The sequence below is a fragment of the Dipodomys merriami genome, unplaced genomic scaffold (genome assembly GCF_024711535.1).
Source record: "Dipodomys merriami isolate MVZ:Mamm:240054 unplaced genomic scaffold, mDipMer1.0.p SCAF_15, whole genome shotgun sequence".
Classification (NCBI taxonomy): Eukaryota; Metazoa; Chordata; class Mammalia; order Rodentia; family Heteromyidae; genus Dipodomys; species Dipodomys merriami.
Genome location: NW_027202826.1, coordinates 32,952,899 through 32,975,341, shown reverse-complemented (window position 1 = coordinate 32,975,341; position 22,443 = coordinate 32,952,899).

Sequence of the window (22,443 nt, the reverse complement as noted above, 5' to 3'; positions counted from 1 at the left end):
ACAGCACCACATCTGGCTTTTTCTGTTTATGTGGTGCTGAGAAACCAAACCCGGGGCTTCATGCATGGTAGATAGGCAAGCACTCTACTACTAAGCCACATTCCCAGCCCCTCCTTTTAATGGAGGTTGTTATTTTAAAACTTAAGATCCAGGAACTGGATATGCTCCTTGATGCTTGATTCTGGCTGTCTTTATGTCATCACACTGGATAGTGATTTTAAAAAATAGCAATGTTTTCACTTTTAACATGTTTAATTATTTTGTGGTGCTGAGGATGAAACTCAATTTAGCAAATGTGGGCTAGCTAGGTCAGTGCTCTTCTACTGGCTATAATCCCAGCCCCAGCATCATTTTGTATTGTGAGTTTATACAGATATTTGTGTGCTATACTAGTACTTGGTCAAGAAGTGAAAAGGTCAGTGGGGCCAGGATATTGGCTCACATCTGTAATCCTAACTACTCAGGAGGCTGAGACCTAAGGATCAAGGATCAAAGTCAGCCTGGGCAGGAAAGTCCATGAGACTCTGATCTCTAATTAGCCACCAAAAAGTCAGAAGTGAAGGAGTTTCCCAAGTGGTATTTTTGAACACAAAAGCTCAGGGACATCATTCAGGCACTGAGTTCAAGCCCCAGGGATGAAACAGAAACAGAAACAAAAAAGGAAAGGAAAGGTCATCTACTAGCCAAACCATTTTATCCACATGGTTTTCTTTCTGAGGAGATGTTTTCTTTTGGGAATTAAGTTATGATAGAAAGCTCTTCAGCCCAAGGATCGCAATTCTAAGCCCTTTGGGAGATATGGCTCAAATGGAAGCACCAGCTTTGAGTGGAAAAGCTAAGAAGAATGAGAGGTCTTGAGTTCAAGCCTCAGGGCTGGCATGGAAAATAAACTTTAAACATGTGTCAGATTCCCTTTTTTGATTCCTCTCTTGAGACTATTCTATAGTGCTTATAACCTCTACCCACAGGGAATTTTAGCACTCTATGGGGTGTTTTTTTCTAGGTTGTTTTTCATAGAAACACTTCTTCCTCTAGTGTTTTTTATAGCTGCCCACATGCTGTGACTATTGTGTATCTTACAACAGTAACTGTGGCGTTAATTCCTCACAGTTTGAAGTGTTTTTATGTTGTTGGTTCCCTGCAGTGATTTGTTTCTCATTCCTATGAACATCCTTTGTAGGCCTCATCTTTTGAAGCTATCCCTGTGATCCACCTAGGATGGAGCCAGACACGTTCTCATGGGAGCATGTGAGGAGTTAGATATGTGCCCATCACCAGGATAGATAGTCCTACCATCCAATGTTGGTGGCTTTCCAAGGAACTACATGGACAGAATAATGGATTTCAGACCTGGAGGGAGTCTTATAGCTAGGTTTTAGTCTTGTGGAGGCACAAACTGAGTGGGACCTCACAAACAATGAGATCACACACATACACACACACACACACACACACACACACACACACAGATCTTTATAATAGACCATTTTCTTTTGAGTCCTTATTCTCTACCACCTCTCCTACATTGAGGGACTGTTTAGACTGAGGCAGAATAAAGAGACAAGAGTTCTATTAGCAAGCCAGGCATGGATAGCTCATCTTGTAATCCTAGCTACTCAGGAAGCTGAGGTCTGAGAATCATGGTTCAAAGCCAGCCTGGGCAAGAAAGTCCATGAGACTCTAATGTCCAGTTAGCAATGAAATCTCCACACTACTTGAACTGTGGCTCAAGTGATAGAGCATTAGACTTAGCACCAAAACTCAGGGACAGTGCCTAGGCTCTGAATTCAAGCTCCAAGACCAACACACACACACACACACACACACACACACACACACACACACACACACACACGCACGCACGCACGCACGCACGCACGCACACACACACATTAAAAAACCAAACAAAATACAACACACTTAAGTCCTGAGACAGTATCAATATTAGGAAGAGATAGGTTTGAATGTCTTAATATTGCTTCACTCTAACCAATTTGGAAGATCTAAATATCTCTATAGTGATTCATAGTTGGGATTTCCTTAGCCTCATTAGGCTGGGTCCACAAACATTCCCAAAGGGAAGTTGGAAAGATAAACTATACTACTATGAACACTGAGATTGGTTTGTTGGTTGTTTACCCACTCAGGTTTCATAGATAAGAAAGCTGCCTTACTCATAAGCCTACTTAATGACCTCTTCTTCTTCTTCTTCTTCTTCTTCTTCTTCTTCTTCTTCTTCTTCTTCTTCTTCTTCTTCTTCTTCTTCTTCTTCTTCTTCTTCTTCTTCTTCTCCTCCTCCTCCTCCTCCTCCTCCTCCTCCTCCTCCTCCTCCTCCTCCTCCTCCTCCTCCTCCTCCTCCTCCTTCTTCTTCTTCTTCTTCTTCTTCTCCTTCTTCTTCTTTTTGGTCAGGATTAAACTCAAGTGCTCTACTGTTGGACTACATCTTCAGAGTGTTGGTAAAATGTAAATGAGATCTGTAGATGTAAGTATGTCTCCAGGCTTAACTGTATCCCAGTTATATTCCTGATTTGGGTAACTATATTGTCCTTATGTGAGAGATTGCCCTTGTATTTAAGAAATGCACACTGAACTATTGAGTGTTAACCAAGCATCATGTGGTACAGAAAAAAAAAACTGAAACCATAATTCTCTCCACTCATCTATCTCTGTCTATAAGAAATGATAAAGCAAATATAAAATGTTACCTTTGGGGAATCTTAGTGAAGGTATATGGAAATTTCCTGTTTATTCCAAACTAAAATCTTGGAGAAACAAAATCTGTAACAGTGGCAATAAGTCATTATATTGTTTATTTAGCATTAGGTGGACTCTATGACCTGGTACAAATTTCAACCAAGGTAAGAAAACATTTTCTGCCTCTTTCTGTGTACTGTTTCTCTCCGCTTCTCTCTCTCTCTCTCTCTCTCTCTCTCTCTCTCTCTCTCTCTCTCTCTCTCTCTCTCTCTCTCTCTCTCTCTCTCTCTCTGCCTCTTTCTGTCTCTTCTCTCTCTCTCCCTTCTTTCCTTCCTCCTTCCCCTCTCTGTCTCTGTCTCTCTTCTGTGTCAGTACTAGAGTACTAGGGTTTGAATTCAGGGCTTGGCATTTTCCTTTGACTTTTTCAATCAAGGCTCTACTACTTGAGCCACACTTCTACTTCTGGATTGTTAGTGGTTAATTAGAGATAAGAGCCTCATGGATTTCCCTGCCCAGGCTGACTTTGAACCGTAAGCCTCAGATCTCAACCTCCTGAGTAGTTAGGATTACAGGTGTGAACCACCAGCATCTAGGAGCATTCCCTGTATTTTGTTTTATTAATCTCACTAGAGTTTTTCCTGACAACTTAATAGAAACTCAAGCCCAGTCTTTTTCCAACAGTATTTCTGTTGGCGATGCTAAAAGCTGCCATTACAGCTGTATCTCTGATATTTTATAGTATCTTTATTTTATTTTCTGGCATGGGTCTTGCCTTTTACTTTGACAAATTTGTTAGTAACTTTAATATATCACAGCACTTGGCATCCTACTAGCTAGTGGATAATTGGTCTTAGTATTCTGTATAATTTTGAGAAAGATATTATAGACCATATTTTCTGAGATGGAGAATTTTTTCATTTAATTCTGGACTATCAGAACTAACACTAGGAAGGGACAATGGGGCTTCATTCCAAAATTTAAGCAAATCCCTCACATTAGCTGGATTTTTGCACATGTGCTTATGTTTATAATTGGATATGAAGGTGTTAATTTCCTGGGAATTCACCAAGACAAAAATAATGGATATCCTCAGCCAACACAGTCATCTTTGGAAAATGTCCATTTTGCACCTGACCAAATCCACTCTTTCTATTGAGAGTAGTGGCAACCTTCCAGGGTATTGTAAGCTCACAGGTTAATGAAACTCGTTGGAAGTAAAAGAGGTAACTATATGGGTTTTGGAAACACTCTGTCTCTATGGTACACAGAGCAGGAATGGTCAGTAAATGCAGAAACGATTATCAGAAGAAGCCATTCTGAAGGCCTGATGTGGGAGTAATTGTTCTCTTCTCTATCTGACAATTTACTATTTTGACTCTCATCAGTCACAAGAGCATGGAGGGGGGTAATGCTCTTGAAGAGTATTTTTATGGCTGGGCCTGCTAAGAATAAGTCTCATCATGGCACTGTTGGGAGAGAGAAGAAGCTGCAGGTGACACACTTCAGCCCAGAGGGTAGCTTGGGAAGGGAGAGTGGTGCTGTCTGATTAGTGGTATGAGGAGGTATTCCTGTCAGCTGCATTCAAGAGGCTGCATCTGCGGAGTGGGTGCACACCCTGCTTCCATAATTAAAGCATTTCACAATTTAAATGGGAGCTAAGAAACTTGGTAGTCCTAAAAAAAATGACCCTAAAGCATAAAACATTCATTTGTATTTATTTTTGTCTACAAAGCAAAAACAAACAAAACAGCAACAACAAAAACCCCAGCCACGAGCCAGCTCATTGAGATAGTAAAAGAATCTGAACTTTGCTACAAAGCTTTGCCCTTAGGAACTGTGGAATTTGGGGTGAAGGGGAAAGCAGGGGGCTGGAGCCCCAGTGGGAGCTGTGAGTGGGTGCAGGAAGCATGAGTGGATAATGTATGCGTAGAATGCCTGCTGCAAGCGGAAATCTGGTGGCTTGTGCAAAGACAGGATGCGTGTCTGTCTGTTCATCTTTCCTGCAGCCTGATATCCTGTTGTGGACCTCCTAGAATTTGCCCTTTGATCTGTAAACCAAAACTGTCCCCAAGCTAACATGGACTCTGAGTCACTAAAGGCTGAGAACTGAGGAAACTCTAGAATTTGTGGTGGTGGTGAGGGGGGGTCTATCCAAAAATTCTCTTGCCTGTTTTGATGATAACATATACATCTAAGGTAATCCCTTTTTCCATTGTCATGTTTTTCGCTAGACTGAATTTCCAAGATATGGAAAGCAGTGATTTAACCTCTTAGAGCAAGAATAAGTATAAACATTTTCAGTAAAAGATGAGTTAGTAAATGCTTTCAGCTTTCTGAGTCTCTGTTACAGACACTCCCCTGTTCAGTCCTAGAGAGAACAGAGCCACAGGCAATATGTATATGAATGAGCATGGCTGTCTTCTATTCCCATTTTTGTGAAAACTTGAAGATGAACTTCATGTAATTGGCACATCATCAACGGTTACTTTTCTTCTGATTTCCTCATTACCATTTACAAATGAGAAAAACAATCCCAGGCTGTACTAAAATGGTACAGAAGCTAGAGTTCCTCCTCAGGGTCAGGAAGCTTTGATCTCTTCATGTGTAAACAGAAATGACAATATCACTTCCTCTTCCCCCTGTGTGGCCATCAAATTCGAAAGTCCAGGCAAGAGTCCATTGAACTTTCAGCCCTGCCCATGATGCTGACACAACCCCAAGCCATACCAATTGGGGTTGTTTTTCAAGTCACAGCTTCACTTTTGCTTCTGGAAGCTAGGATTTGAACATTAACAGAATTGAGGTCAAAGATTCATTAGCATTGCTTTCAGAAGTTCTGTTGTCTATAGCTGAGACTTATGAGAAAATATTGTTAATACTCTGGTAAAGATTAAGTTAGTCAAAGTGATGAGAAATACGTTAGGTGAAGTATGTCAGGCTCAGAAAGGCAAAGGATGCATGGATTCTTTCATATGTGGGAGTTAGATCTAAATTATAAACATATGTAAAAACATACACAGGGTCATGCGCACACATACACAAGCAAACTGACTAAAGTATAGTCTATGCAGGAGAGGATTCCAATTGTCTAACGCCTTTGAACAACTAAATTATAAATCTAACAAAATGAATACCAGGAAACTGGAACATATTTTGTCAGAAGGGCTGAAGGTCAAGGAAGGGTGGGGGACACAGGTGGCAACAGATGGAGAGAAAAATGTCTATAAAGGCCTTAACATTTCTTCTGTAAATTCTACTTTCTCTGTCAGCTTCTCAGGTAATTTTCCAACATTTGGCCATAAGCACTATTCTTTTGTTGTTGTAGTTGTTCATATAGGGTCTCATATTTTTGCCTGAGGCATCCTCAAGCTGTGATCCTTATACCTGTGTCTCCCACATGACTGAAATGACAGACAATATGCCACCACACTCAGCCTATTGGTCCAAATGGGGAGGTCTCACTAATTTTTTTTTCTTTTGTGCCAGTCCTGGGGCCTGAATGTGGGGCTGGGTGTTGTACCTGAGCTTTCATGCTCAAGCCTAGTGCTCTACCACTTGAGCCACAGCTCTACTTCCAGATTTTTGGTGGTTCATTGGAGATAAGAGTCTCACAGTCTTTCCTGACTGGCTGGCTTTGAACTGGGATCCTCAGATCTCAATCTCCTGTGCAGCTAGGATTACAGGTGGGAGCCACTGGTGCTATGTTGCCTGGGCTGGCAAACCATCATCCTCCTGATCTCTACCATATGGATAACTGGGATTACAGGCATGAGCCATTGCATCCAGCTCATTCATAGTTTTTTGTTTTTGTTTTTATAAAATAATCTAACTCTGCCCTACCCCTGCTCCTTCCCTTGTTCCCTGTTAAATGTCTGCATCCTGTTATTTGGATTGCTGATTTTCCAAGCCAGTGGGGTGCTTCTGTGTCCTCAGGCTATCTCAGGACCCTTCCTAGACACTGAGTTCTCCAGCTCCTTCCCTGTTCCTCTCAGCCCAGCCCCATTTCCTTCTCTCCTCCCATACATTAGAACCTCTTTCTCTTCCCTGTCTCCCAACCTCCTTTCACAATAGTAGTTGTTCCTCAAACCCTTGCTGGCCCACCACTTTATTTAGAAACTCCACTCCAAGCAAGCTGAATACAGCCTTAACTCTCCAAGAGCCTGAGGACTTGGCAAATAGAAGAAAGACATTTTGTATGTGAGTGAGTTGATCCTGGGGCTTGAACTCAGGGCATGAGCACTGACCCTGAGCTTTTGTGCTCAAGGCCAGTGCTCTACCACTTTGAGCCAACGTGCCATTTCTATTTTATTGGTAGTTAATTGGAGATAAGAGTCTCACAGACTTTCCTGCTGGGGCTGGCTTTAAACTTCTATACTCTAAGGAGCTAGGATTATAGGTGTGAGCCACTGATGGCCAGTAAGAGAAAGATATTTAATTCTTTAATTTGAATTTTTAAAATAAGATATCAAGGCACATAGTCAATCATATATAAAATCTTAACTTCATGCCCTACAGAGGGGTCAACAGATATAGAATCCAATATTTCCACACACAAGCAACATGGCTAAACACTGGTGAGATTTATTATAAAACTCAGTCCTTAACACACACACATACACACACACACACACACACACACACACACACACACACACCACAGAGTCAAGATCTATTATAAAACTCAGACCTTTACACTCTCATGCACACACACGCACACGCACGCGCACATGTGTGCACACACACACACACATATATCACCCCCCCATTCATCTCATCCCCCCACCCTCCTGCTCCTGCTGCTCTTGACCTTGAGCTGGAAGCTGTTTCTCTCTCCCACTGAAGGCTTCTTAACCTACCAAGTAGACTTAGGCTCTTGAGAAAAATAAGGAAACACATTCACAGAATCAATGATCTCAGCAGGAGCTTTCTCCCTTGGGTGTAACTTTCCAAGCAGTTCACATTTTTCTCATGGTTTTAGGAAACAAACAGACTTACTCATGTTTATTTCCTGAGTAATATTCCAGCGTCATGAGAAATGGAAAAGGGGAAATGAAGAATCTCATTCAATCTGCTCATAACTTTCAGAAGAGACATAAAAAAAAGACACACTCTTCCTAAGACTGCTTTCTACTCTTCTACTTTAAGAAGCTAACCAAGTGATTTATTATTATTATTTAAGTAGTTGTCCACAGGGGTTTCAATTCAACATGTCAGTTGTGAGTATAATATGTCTTGATCAATGTCACCCCTCCCATCATTCTCCCCCATCTCTCCCAATCCACTCATCCCCTCAAGTGACCTTAATTAAGCAATGGTAAACTGATGTCCGATGTATCATTTTATACTTCATGTTGTTATGCACACAATATGGATAATTTTTTGTGTGCAGTGCTGAGGATCAAATTCAAGGCTGTGTTCATCCCCAGCCCACTTACGTATTTAAGAAACATTTGGCCGAGTGGCTCATACCTATAACCCTAGCTATTCGGGAGGCTGAGATCTGCAGATCATGGTTCCAAGCTGGGTTCAAAGTCAGAAGTGGAGGTGTGGCTCAGGAGGTAGAGTCCTATCCTTGAGTGAAAAAACACAGGAACAGTGCCTACGCCCTGAAATCAAGCAACCAGGCTGCACATGTGTGTGTGTGTGTGTGTGTGTGTGTGTGTGTGTATGTGTGTGTGTGAGCATGCACATACACAGAAATATTTATTGAAAAATTGTTTTAAATCCCTCAGTCTTCTGAGGTATGAGGTAAGAATTCTATAGTAGAACATAGCTGAAAATGACTTCCTTGTTTTTCTTCTCTCATATTATTTCTGATATTCCATCAAGGTCAACCTCTGATGTAATATTAGTTCCACATGGTGGGGGAAAATAAAATGAGAAAAATTAATCAACTCATGCTTGCTTCCAATGTATTTAGATAGCCAGTCTTGATTCATTCAGATAAAGGGCCCCTTTGAGAAAACAGCACGTAAGTTGGTACCCAGAACAGGGATAATTGTATCAAGAGATGATTAAGTGGAAAATGAGTTGGTGAGCAAAGAGCAAGAAGCATACAAGGATGATGCATACAGATTGTTCAAATCACACTTTCATGCTGTGAACGGCTCAGTCAAACTTAGGTGGGTTATTTTTTCCCATCTTTATTATTATTCCCTAGAAATTTTAGTGGATTATTGGGCACTGGTGGCTTATGTCTGTAATCTAGCATCACTTGAGCAAAAAAAGCCAATGAGAGATAAGGAACTTAATTCAAGTCCCAGTACTTGCATACACACACAGACACACAGACACACACACAGAGAAATTTTAGTAGATTTTTCCATTGTTCTGTCTTTTTCACATATGTCAATGGAATCACAGAGGATGTAAATTTTTCAGTCTGGCTTTTCTCAATTAGCAATATGTACTAAAGATTCACTAAACATTGCTCAAGGCTTTGGTTTTAGGAGTATGTGAATGTGTGTGTGTGTGTGTGTGTGTGTGTGTGTGTGTGTGTGTATGTGTGTGTGTGTGTGTGTGTGTGTGTGTGTGTGTGTGTGTGTGTGTGAAGATTGGCCCCGATGCCTATGCATGGCAGGGAAGTGTTCTGCTCTTACTGCTGAGCCATATGCCCAACTTCCATACAATAATGTTTGCAAGTGATCTCCAAGACCTAATGATTGGGTCTTTCTGATGTCCAGACTCAAGATGGGCAGAACCTCCATCCTAAATTATCCCACTAGCATAAACTCAGCTTTGAACAAAAATGACTTACCAAAGGCACTTCTACCACTCAGAAATTTCAGAGGTTTTAGAATCTCTGTGCCAGGAAAGGCTCTGTGTGTGTGTGTGTCTGTCTGTCTGTCTGACTGTGTGTGTGTGTGTGTGTGTGTGTGTGTGTGTGTGTGTGTGTGTGTTCAGGCATGTACACCTCAGTGCTGGGGCCTGTCCCTGTGCTCTTTTGCTGAAGGCTAGGATTCTACACTTGAGCCACAGCTCCATTTCCCAATTTTGGGTGGTTAATTGGAGATTAGTGTCTTACGGATATTCCTGCCTGGGTTGACTTCAAGCCATGATCCTCAGATCTCAGACTCCAGAATAGCTAGGATTACAGGTGTGAGCCACCAGCATCTGGCAAATATATTTCTTATTATGTCACACAGCACCTCAAAGACAGATGTGGTTTTCTTGTGAGATGATCTGAAGTAATTTTAAAAATGAGGAAATTCAAGTTTAGACCCAGCTCTAACTCTTTCCAGAATCTTTGTACTGAGAAAAATTCACAATGAGAGAGATTGAGAAGAAAACAACAGGAAAGCACTCCACCACTCCCCTCCACCTCAAAAGTGCAAGCACAATGAGTTTCCAAAAAGGTCTTAGAAAACAGAGGTTCTACAATCACACTGTCTTCCCCCAATTTCTTATTTTGCTGTAACCAATTTCCAGAAACTCATTGGCTTCCACTTTTTTCTTTTTTCCTGGGTCTTATTATGTAATCCAGACTGGCCTCTGACTTTTGATCCTGTTGTCTCAGCCTCCAAAGTGCTGTACTACTACACACTGAAGTTCACTGGCTTAAAATAACACAAACTTAATTATCTCTTGGTACTACAGGTCAGAAGTCTGAAATAAGTCTCTTGAGCAGACGCTATGGAGAGTATCTTCTTCTGAAGTTTATAACAGAACCTGTTTCCACGCTTTTCCCAACTTCTAGAAGCTTCCTGCTTTGCTTGGCTTGCAGCTTCTGTCCATCCTCAAGGCCAAGCCAATGTGCTGTCTCCACACTGGTTCTATTAATTATGCTCTCTCTCCACCCCTACCCCTTCCCTCCTTGTGATGACACTGGGCCCAGCTGGATAGTCCATGATTATTTCCCTCTGTTTATTAAAAACCTCATTCCATGCCAGAAAATGGTGGCTCACACCTGTAACCCTAGCTACTCAGGAGGCTAAGATCTGAGGATCATGGTTTGAAGCCACCCTGGCCAGGAAAAGTCCATGAAACTCTTATCTCCAATTAACCACCAAAAAGCCAAAAGTGGAGCAGTGGCTCAAGTGTAGAGCACTAGGTTTTAGTAAAAATGCTTAGGGACAGTCTCTAGGCCCTGAGTTCAAACCCCAGTACTTGCAACAACAAACAAACAAACAACAACAAAATCCACCTGTATTCCTCTTTCTGTGTAATTCAACAAAGCTGGTCACAAATTCTAGACACTTAAGAGTGGCCATCTTGTCAGAAGCGTGATTCTGAAACTTGTGTTCAAAATAATTTTTCTTACTATAAATCTGAGATTTTCACTTTGGAAAAATTTTCACTTCCTCTGGTTTTTCTAATTTCGTATAACATACTTTCTGGGAATTTTTACTTCTACCAGGAAAGGAAGGATACTGAAATGAGGTACCTTGATTATGACCCAAATGCAAAATAATGATAATGGGGGCTTGCTTTTTAGTAGATCATAAAGATTTTAGACATCCCTGTGAGGAAATATGATTTTATTTCTACATTGCAAAGGCTAGAATTGTAATGCAAAACATTTACAGGGCATTTTACATGAATCTCCTTGGAAATAACATATAATTCAACCAATTTCATAAAATTTAGCATGTTAAAATGGAGAGTTAGCTATGCTACGCCATTTGTACTGAAATCAAAACAGTCAGAGTTCAGGTTCTTTGCGTCACTGTGCAAAAAAAAAAAAAGGAGGGCTGGGAAGGTGGCTCAGTGGTAGAGCACTTACCTTGCATGCCTGAGGCCCTGGGTTCGATTCCTCAGCACCACATAAGCAAAAAGAAAAAAGCCGGAAGTGGCGCTGTGGCTCAAGTGGTAGAGCGCTGGCCTTGAGCTGAAGAGCTGAGGGACAGCGCCCAGGCCCAGAGCTCAGGCCCCACTACCGGACCCCCCCCAAAAGTAATAATAAAGGATACTTTATCAAGGTAATATGATTCAAGCTTGGTGTCTTAATACAGAGCCTCTTCAGCCTGGCCATTAGTACTAATATCTTGGCAGGGAGCTTCAAGTCCATGCACTTAAGCTCCAGGAGTTTAAAAAACTTTCTGGGAAAAAGAAAGTCATAGAAGAAGAGTAAGAGAAAAAAAATAAAACTCAAACGAAGAAAAATCATCTTGGGTTAATTGAGGCCAAATCTTAAGAGTTGGAAGCTATAAAAACTATAAGGTGATCCTACTGTTTGGAAAGTTTTTATTCTGTACTCTTAAAAATATTTATGCTTTGCATAGCTGGAATTCTGTTTTAAAATTTGTGTGTGTGTATATGTATGTATGTGTGTGTGCATGTGTGTGTTTTAAATTGCCATTATGTTGGGCACTAGCAACTCACTCCTGTAAATCCTAGCTACTCAGAAGGCTGAGTTCTGAGGATCAAAGTTCAAGCCAGCCTGGGCAGAAAATTTCATGAGATTCTTATCTCCAATTAACTAGCAAAAAGCTTAAAATGAAGATGTGTCTCAAGTGGTAGAGTGCCAACCTTGAGCAGAAAAAGCCAAGTGACAAGAGAGAGTACAAGGCCCAGAATTCAAACCCTAGTATTGGCACCAAAAAAAAATTGTACTTCTAACAACTTCCTGAGGTAATCTTGAGATGCTGCAATAACAAGAAGTAAAGAACTCTGACCCAAGAATGGCTTCCATCAAGCAGATTTCACAGTACCTTTGCTATCTTTGCACCCGATGTGTTTATTTCTAAGGAATGAAATGTTGTAGATACAGTTGATTGTTTCCATCTTGGTCCCTTTTTGGTTCCTTTTATTTTCTTGTCATTACCAGTGTCAGTGAACTAGCTTTTCTAGACTTAGTGTAAGCTGAATCCTCTGCCATTTCAAGTCCTCTCTGCCTCTTTGTTAGTAGCTCAACTTCATCATATCTATTTTGCAGAAGTATTAATTCAATACCTTCCACTACTTTTTGTGTGTGTATACCCATCTTATGGCTGGAACTCAAGGCCTTGGTGCTGTTGTTCAGCTTTTTCTCTTGTGGCTGGCACTCTACCATTTGAGCCACAGCTGCATTTCTGGCTTTTTATATTGGTGTTTAATGGGAGATAAGAATTACATTGACCTTTCTGCCCAAGCTGGCTTTGAACCTCAATCCTCAGATCTCAACTTCTTGAGTTGCTAGTATTATAGACATGTGCCACCAACACTCAGCAATTGCTTTTTCACTTTTAAATCTAGGGTCTAAGCCATATGAGCAGAAATTTAAAACTGGGAAGGAGGCTGATATATGCCTTCTAATGTTTGCCTCTGCATTGAATCTAGCTATTAATATAGATGGTTTTTTCCTGACAAGATAATTTTACCAAGCTGCCATTTACTATGAGTGAATTATTATAAATGAGACATAAAAGTAAGTGGCCAGAGTGAATCCAAGATCTATAAAACATCCTGCGCTGGAGAAATGCAAAATGCCCACACAGTTAGAAACTAGAAATCTTTGGGTATAGAGATCTGAAATTGTTGAGGAAATGGAATTTAATTTGATAGATGCTACTACCACCGAGGCATATATTACTGCAATCCATAAACAGAACCAAGCTTGAAACTTAGTATTTGAATATTTTGTCACTATTCACTAATGATACACAGCTTTGCTCCTATGACTTCTCAATGGTCATCTCTCTTGTACTTTTTATCTCCCAGAAGTGAAATAAGAGCACTATTTCAGATTTTAATCAAATGTTCCTTTAAGCTTTGAGGAATATATTCATATTTGAAACCATGGTTTACAAAATAATAAAATTTCAATGTAGTTTATCATCTGACACTAAATTCTTTCTCCAGAAAGAGACGCTTCTTTCCCTCTCCCACTCCTTCTTCACTCACAATTTCTACTTTTATCTGATTTACATATACTATGCTATTCATTAGTGGGATATCTTCATGCATTCGTGTGTGTGTGTGTGTGTGTGTGTGTGTGTGTGTGTGTGTGTGTGTGTGTGCCAACATTGGGGCTTGAACTCAGGGCCTGAGCTTTTTTGTTCAAAGCTGGCACTCTACCATGTGAGCCACAACTCTGCTTCCAGACTTTTTGGTGACTACTTGGAAATAAGAATCTCACAGATGTTCCTGTTCAGGATGGCTTTGTACCTTGATCCTCAGATATCAGTCTCCTAAGTAGCTAGGATTGCAGGTGTGAGCCACTATCTCTGGGCCCCAAATATTTTTTTGTTTGGTTTGTTTGTTTTTTGGGGGAGGGTCTGGTCGTGGGGCCTGAACTCTGGGCCTGGGTGCTGTCCCTCAGCTCTTCAGCTCAAGGCTAGTGCTCTACCACTTGAGCCACAGCCCACTTCTGGCTTTTTTCTTTTTGCTTATGTGGTGCTGAGGAATTGAACCCAGGGCCTCAGGCATGCAAGGCAAGCGCTCTACCACTGAGTCAACTTCCCAGCACGCCAAATATTTTTTAAAGACAAATTATCTGCACTGATGTATCACCTATTCTGTACATTTTCTATAATCAGATATACTGAATATTCTTTATTTTGATGCCAAGGCACCAACATTAAGTTGACCCCACTGGAGACTAACAGGATCTTTTGGCATGCAGACAGTAAGGGTGTCAATGAGCCTGCTCAGACACCATGGGTACAGACTACAGAGACTGGAGCAAGTAACACTGAAGATACAACAACAGACAGTGGTGGGAATTTGGCAAAGGCCAATGACACAATCTAAGTAGCATCTGAGATGATTAATCATTTCCAGGACCTCATTCTGGGATTTAATAACAAGCAAGTCATTCTGTTAGAATTAACCACCCCTGTCTTTTCTCTCATCCTGTCTGTGTTGAAGGTGAGGAACAGTTGGTTAATACCCTCTGAATAATGACCTTCCCAGGTTGGAAGGGGAAGTCTCATTTAAAATGATGGGATTTTAACTGGGGCATAAAGGTGACTTTGAAACATTTTGGCCAATTCCCTCTGTAGAAACGATAGACGCCTGCCCATCAAGTCAGTGGGACTTTAGAAGTTCTGTCACCTAGTGACGTCTGTCTACTAAGTGACTCATCACCTCAGTCTGCCTTCTTCCCTCAGTACCTCTCACAGCTCCATTTTCTTTCCCATTTCCCCAACCAATAGTTTTCAGTTTAACTGGAGTCTTAACTGAATTCTACAAGGTGGTGAGTTACTCCTAGGTACCAATGCCTCACTCCTGTAATCTTAGCTACTCAGGAAGCGAAGCCAACTTGAAGCCAGCCCATGAGAGGTAAGTCCATGAGACTCTCATCTCCAACTAACCACAAAAAAGCCAGATGTGGAGGTGTGGCTCAAGTGGTAGAGGATGAGCTTTGAGTAAAAAACCAAAGGGATCCACACAGGTCCCACTTCCCCAGCCCCCCCCTCCCCCGCCCCAGTCAAGCCCCAGTAGAGTTTAGATAGAGGGAGGAGAGAGAGGAGGAGAGAGACTCAGACACTGCAGCAGCCCCATCCCCTGCTTCCTTTCTACCCAGAAACCTTTCTTCTGGTTTAGATCTTCCCTAAGTTGGCCCAATTAAATCTGATTATTCCTCAATGTGTTCCTCTCGCTTCTAGTAATGAAACATAAAGCTTCATTTTTCTGTCCCCCCCCCCCACCAAGGAATGATCTAAGAGAAAACAATTTGGTCTTAAGCTGATTTCTTGAATTGTCGATGGATACTCATCTAAATTATTTTTAAAGGCAAATTTTCTGTAATGATGTATCATTTAGTTGTTCTGCCTTTTACAGCCAAATCTCCCAAATACAATTGGGGTGTGTGTGTGTGCACGTGTAAACGCGCGCGTGCAAACATGCACACCCTATTCCCAAGATTCTTTTTCTCAAGGCTAGTGCTCTACCACATAAGCCCCAGCACCATTTCTGGCCTTTTCTGAGTAGTGTATTGGAGATAAGAGTCCCATGGTGGCTTTGAACCGTGATCCTCAGATCTCAGCCTCCCTGAGTAGCTAGGAATACAGGTATGAGCTGCCAGCACCCAGCCTGAATATAAATTTTCATATAAAGAAATCAGTAAAAAAAAAAACCCACAACACTTTTCTGGCCATATTCCTGCCTTTATGTCTCCCCTTTTTTGTTTTAGCAAGACCTAATGTGGGTGCCCTGTATAAAAGTTAGAGTTCTGTGTGCTTTCCTCCCTTCTTTTTTCTGTCTCCCTCTCTTCCTCCCTCCCTCTCTCTTTCATCCATTTTCTCTTTCTCCCCTCCCTCTGTCTCTCCCTACCTCCCTTATTCTTTCTGTCTCTTCTTTATTTTTTCCTTCCCCTCTTCCCTCCCTCTGACTCCATCCTTCCTTTTCCTCCCCTCATTCTTCAGAACCAATTTGACCAATTCTTACAGACTCTATTTGGGTCTATACTCCTCTACCATACCCAGCAATCTCCTCCTGACTGGGCTTTTGGCTGTTTTCCAGGATTCTATCCACTTGCCTCCCTACCCAGTCTGCATGTAGCAACATGGATAAGGATGCTTTGAAATCAAGTTACTTTTTTATCTGCCTTTTTGTTCAACATCCCAGATGTCCCTTCTCTTTTCTCAAGAGCCAGATCCAGCATTCTTTCTTAGGATAGTCAAAACTGTAACTAAATAAGGTGGAACTAGTAAAGAGCATACACCTTCTTACCCTTATTTTTATTGTTCAGAAATGATTGTTGCCTAGTTAGGATTTAAGGATTTATTTCAGAGCTGAGATCCTCAGATCCTTGCTGGCTTGACAAGGTCTAGCTGGGTGTTTATCTACGGTGAATGTGTCACTTTGTGGGACTGCTTGTTGGGTTATTTATTTTTTTCACTTTTTTTTTCCCTCTACAATTGGTCTGTTCTTCAAGTAGTCCTTTCCTTCTCTCAAGAGCTGGCAGTTCACGGTGAATTGCCTCTGCTTACACACAGATCTCAGACCTTGGAGAAACAAAAATGAACCACAGCATCGATGATTCTGTGGCTTATAGTGAAGTAGAGATGCTGAATCTAATGGGCGCCATCTTGGCCATTTGGTGGAGGTAGGGAAGTTCTGCCTCCCAGGTGATGGGAGTGCCTGAATTCCTAGAGGCAGTGGTGGAGATTTGGACAATAGGATATTGGGCCTGCCAATATTGCATTGTGAACTCTCAAGCTCCTTGTGACCCTGCCCCTGACCTGACTTCGTTTAGGTCTGGCCCAGCTCAGGCACCATTATGCCATGCCAGGTCTGCTTGTGTTCTGTCCCCTCGTGCTCCTCCTGATCAACATGGCATCCCACTTCAGCTTTCCGTTGGAACTGATCTAGTTTGTTGGTATTGTTTTTGCTCTTTCTTTCCTCTCCTGCTCTTATGGCTCAGTTTTCTAACAGTGTTAAGTGTATTTGAGGGGCTGCAGGTCTTTGTGAACAAGAGTCTACCTGGCTTTCCAATAAAGACTCCCAATTCGACCTCTCAGAGTGTGGCTTCTCTGTTTTCTGACCATATAATACTAGGAGGTCTGTAATGATCAATTTTTCTTATCCACTTGAAAGGTTGTTTTCTCTTCCATTTTCTTTGAACATGATATCGGCCAAATCAAAAACTGAAAATCCTTTCCAAAGCCTTTGACCCTAAGGTTTACTTTCCATCCAGGAAAAGTAATAACGGGATTGGTAAATGGCCATATATAAACATTAAAAGTTTGAAAATGTTTTCTGCATCTTAAATACCCAGCTTAATTGTGTGTGTGATTCTTCAACAAAAATGTTCTTTGTGGAAGAAAACAAAAGCAAAGTATGGTCAGGTGCCAAAAATTCTCACCTATAATCCTAGCTACTCAGGAGGCAGAGATCTAAGGATTGTGGTTCAAGGCCATCATGGACAGGAAAATTCATGAGATTCTTAAGTCCAATTAAGCACCAAAAAATTCAGAAGTGGAGCTGTGACTCAAGTGGTAGAGTGTTAGTCCTGAGCAAAAACAGTTGGGGACAGCACCCAGTCCTGAGTTCAAGCCTCGCACAACAACAAAAAAAATGGGTAAGCATGAAAAAGAATCAAGAACTAAAGAAGAATAGAAACACAATTATTTTGACAATAGATACAATTAGTAACTTGGTCTCAGAGAAAATAAATAATTCATGTGTTTTTAAGCCCTTTATCTAAACTGTAGACATTTGTAGAGTATATAAAGATATTACAGATAATTTTACTTATTAGCTTTGTAACACAGGCTGGTGTTGGGTTTGTCATTCTGAAGCTAGTTTGTGTGTTTTCTAGGATATAACCAAAAGGTTAATATTTTGATGTTAGAAAGCTTAATTGATTTTACTGTGAATGAAGGAGATATAAATAAGTAGATAATGAAAAAGAATGCTATAGTATTGGATGTCAATTGTTAAGCGTTGGTATTAATGACCCAGAGAGAAAGACAAGGGAGAAGGGAGGAGGAAGAGGGAGGAAAAAGGAGACAGACTAAAAATGTAACACCCAGTAGTCATTGTATCTAGAATCCATATCTTGATTTCTAAAATTCAGTTCCCATTTAAGAAAGCAATCGCAGCTAAGTGCTGAGGCCTGTAATTCTAGCTATTGAAGATGCTGAGATCTAAGGATCATGGTTCCAAGCTGGGTTCAAAGGCAGCCAGGTTAATCTCCAATTAACTATCAAAGAGAAAAAAAAGCTGAAGTGGAACTGAATGGTAGCCTTGAGCAAAAAGCCAAGGGACAGTGTATAGGCCCTGATTTTACACTTAGCCCAGGAGCAGTGTGCGAGCACATACACGTGCGCGCGCACACACACACACACACACACACACACACACACACACACACATTTTTCGTGCTGAGGATGTAGGTCAGTGGTAGAATACTTACCTATCCTATTCAAGGTCCTGGGCTCAAACCTGATGGGGGGAGGCAGAGGGAGAGAGGGATTGATTTAGCAATTAAGTCTGTATGAAAATGTGTGTGTGTGTGTGTGTGTGTGTGTAAATCTATATTTGCTAGTGTGGTGGTACAGACCTGTAATTCCAGCACTAAGGAGGCAGACTCAAGGTGAGCATGAATTTGAAACCAGTTTGGGCTACATGGTGAGATCTTTTTTGAAAAACAACAATAAAATTCACTGAAAAGAACCATCTCTTTGGAGAAATGGATGGTTGCAGTCCAAGTCTAAGCTGAACTTGGACCATTTTGTGCCCAAAGACAACAAGAAGCGCAAGATGAACGAGGAATGCAGCCCTGTTTAGAGGACCCAGGGGTCAGGAAGAAATGGCATGACTGACCACATGTGAGACAACTTTAGCACGCAAAAGAAAAATGTAACTGTAAGGGCCACACTGAGTTGGATCATGAATGAATGTGATAGGGGGAAGAAGGAAGGAGGAAGGAAGTTCCCTCCTTTCCAAAGCAGTGACTGCTAGTAACTTGTAGAAGAAATAAAAGGGAAGCCATCTCTTCTAATATATGATGTCATGATTGATTCGGGCGTGCATTTATTTAGGTTTTGGTACTGAACCTGTTGCTTGCTCTCAGGGTCTGGGCCTGACCCTGAGCTTTTGGGCACACGGCTAGCATTCCATCACTTTGAGACACAGCTCCACTTCTAGCTTTCTTTCTTTCTTTTTTTTTTTTTGCCTCATGGGCCTGAACTCTGGGCCTGGGCGCTGTCCCTCAGATCTTCAGCTCAAGGCTAGCGCTCTACCACTTTGAGTCACAGCGCCACTTCCAGCTTTTTCTGCTTATATGGTGCTGAGGAATCGAACCCAGGGCCTCATGCATGCAAGGCAAGCACTCTACCACTGAGCCACCTTCCCAGCTCTTTTTTTTTTTCCTTTAGTGGATAACTAGAGATAAGAATCTCACAGAGTTTCCTGCCCAGGCTGGATTTGAACCATGATTTTCAGATTTTCAGATCTCAGCCTCCTGAGTAGCTAGGATTTACATGAACCACTGAGCCCAGGTTCAGGCATAAAGTTTTAATGCAGTTAGGCCATGTGGTAGGTTTGTGGAGGCTCAACATATTTACCTGACTTCAAACTACCAACCACACAAGTTACCTACATGACAAAAGGGAGGGGCAAATGTGTCTTCTTTTTTTTTTTTCTTTTTGGTGTCCATCCTAGTTGCTATCTCCTGAGCTGTCTTTTGCTCAAGTTCTACTGCTTGAGCCACAATTCCACTTCCAGCTTTTTGTGTTGAAAAAATTGAAGCTCAGGGCTGGGAATCTGGCTTAGTAGAGTGTTTGCCTAATATGAATGAAGCCCTGGGTTCGAGCCTCGGTACCACATAAGCGGAAAAAGCCAGAAGTGGCACAGTGGCTTAAGTGTTAGAGTGCTAGCCTTGCACACAGAGAGGCGAAGGGACAGAGTCCAGGCCCTGAGTTCAAAGCCCAGGACCATCAAAAAAAATATTAAAGATCAGAGTCTCATGTACTTTCCTGCCCACTTGAACCATGATCCTCACATTGCTGCCTTCTGAGTAGCTAGAATTACAGGTTTGACCCACCAGCGCACAGCTCATATGTGTCTTTATAATGAGAGGTATGAGTAGAATAGACTGACCTCACGGCGTCCTGGGCCCACAGTGTGTGTGTGAGGTGTAGGGGTTCTAAGTCAGCATTGAGTGAGGCTCCTGCCATAGAAGTCCATAAGGAGATGAAGAATCAAAAGAATACAGACTTTGATAGACAGGAGGTCTAGACTTCACAAAGAATTCAATGTTTTAGAAGGAATCAAAGGAGTTGGTGAATCATTCTAGACTGAGGAAGCATATAGAGATTCCTCCAAAAAGTTAATACATGGACCTTCACTGACACTAGATGGGACTGGAGTGGAAAGCTATAATGGACACTTTTCTGTTTTTTGTTGATAAGTTGAATGGCTAATGAAATTATTGAAATCATTGATTTTCTAATAAGGTCTTTTAAAAAGAGGTATGCTGAGAAATCTAGAGATGAAATTCATGACTATAGTCTATAATCAAGTGGGGAAAAAAGGGAACTATGGATGTATACATGTAGTGTGTGTGATTGTGCATATGTGGTATGTACAATGTGTATATGGTATGATTTTGTGTGTTCAAATATGATGCTTATGGTGTGTGATTATGTATGTGTGTGATATGCATGATTGTGTGTATGTCTGTGGTATGGTTCTGTGCATAGGTAGTATGTGTTTATGTTCTTTGTGTGCATATAGTATGAAGATATTGATACTCAGTGAAGCTAGCTGAGTAACCTCAGTTTTTTGTTTCATTCTTTCTACTTTTTTGTCGCCTTAAATATTTGTGAAAATACATTTATTTTTCTCAGCAAAAAATATTTGCAAAATATAAATTAAAAAATCATACCTAGGCACCAGTGGCCCCTGCTTATAATCTTAGCCACTCAGGAGACTGAGATCTGATGACTCATCAAGCTTGATACCAGCCTGGGCAGACAAAGCCATGAGACTCTTATTGCCAATTAAACAGCAGAGAGCCAGAAGTGGAGCTGTGGCACAAGTGGTAGAGTGCCAGCTTTGAGTGAAAAAGCTAAAGGACAGTGCCTAGGCTTTGAGTTAGCCCCAACACTAGCACACACTCAAAAACAATCATGCTACTAAGTAGTAAACTTGGGTTTGAATTCAAGTCAAAAGAAATGAAATCTCCTGTGCTTTTCCTTAAATCTCAGTGTGTGTTTTCAGAACTTGTCATGCACAATGCTTTTTTTTTTTTTTTCAAATTAGTGATCATTGAAATTTCTCAAGGTGACTCCTGGGAAACTCGAGCCATCAAAATTTAATAGTTACTACATGAGCATTTTGCACCACAGGGGAACACACTTCCTAATTTTATATTCAGGAGGAACTTATTATTCTTGAGGTTTTGTTATTAGTATACATCCTGCTTCTGATGAGATTTTTTAAAATCAATGAATGTCTCTAGAAAACACCCAATAGTCTATTTGGCTTGGCTAAACACAGAGGTTTTATGCATTTAATTTGCTGATAAATAAATTTTAATTATACCCATATCCCTACTTAAGAACTTATTCCCTTATGAAACAGTAAAAACCGATAGCTCAGATTCTCTTGTGTAAACAATATTTATTGCTGGAAATAGCTGGGAAATTTTCCTCTGAAAAGTCCTCAGCACTGTAGCTATGGTTTCAAAGATACACAGTCCAAAACTTAAAACCGTAATTAGCATTGGACTACCAGAGAAAATACAGGCTGTCCAGTTAAAGTAGAATGCTGAGCTGAGCATTGGTGGCTCACGCCTGTAATCCTAGCTACTCAGGAAGCTGACATTTGATCAGCCGAGGCAGGAAAGTCCATGAGACTCTTGACTCCAATTAACTACCAGAAAACTGAAAACTGGAAATGGTGTTGTGGCTCAAAGTGGTAGAGCACTAGCCTTGAGTGAAAAAGCTTAGGGATAGAGTCCAGGCCCCGAGTTCAAGTTCCACACCGGCAAAAAAATTCTCTTATCTATATTCACCTTGAATTTTTGTTAACTAGAAACTTGGAATTCTATCAATACATTTTGAGTCTTTTTGAACATGATAATACAATTTTTTCTTCTCCGTTTATTCAGTGAATAGGATTACCCCATAGTAGATTTTCTAATGCAGAACCAAACTTTGTCAATAAGTGTGTAATACCATTTGGGGCAAGTCTTTTCACCTTCACTGTTTTTCTTTTATTACAAAAATTTAAGCAATACAGCGGTTGTGAGGACCAGATAGGTGAACATGTTTAAATTACTTAAATAACATAGTATACACTAAAGATTAAATTTAGATTAGTCTTAGTTGTTATTTCCATTTGTAGGTGAGAATGAGGTGTGTGTGTGTGTGTGTG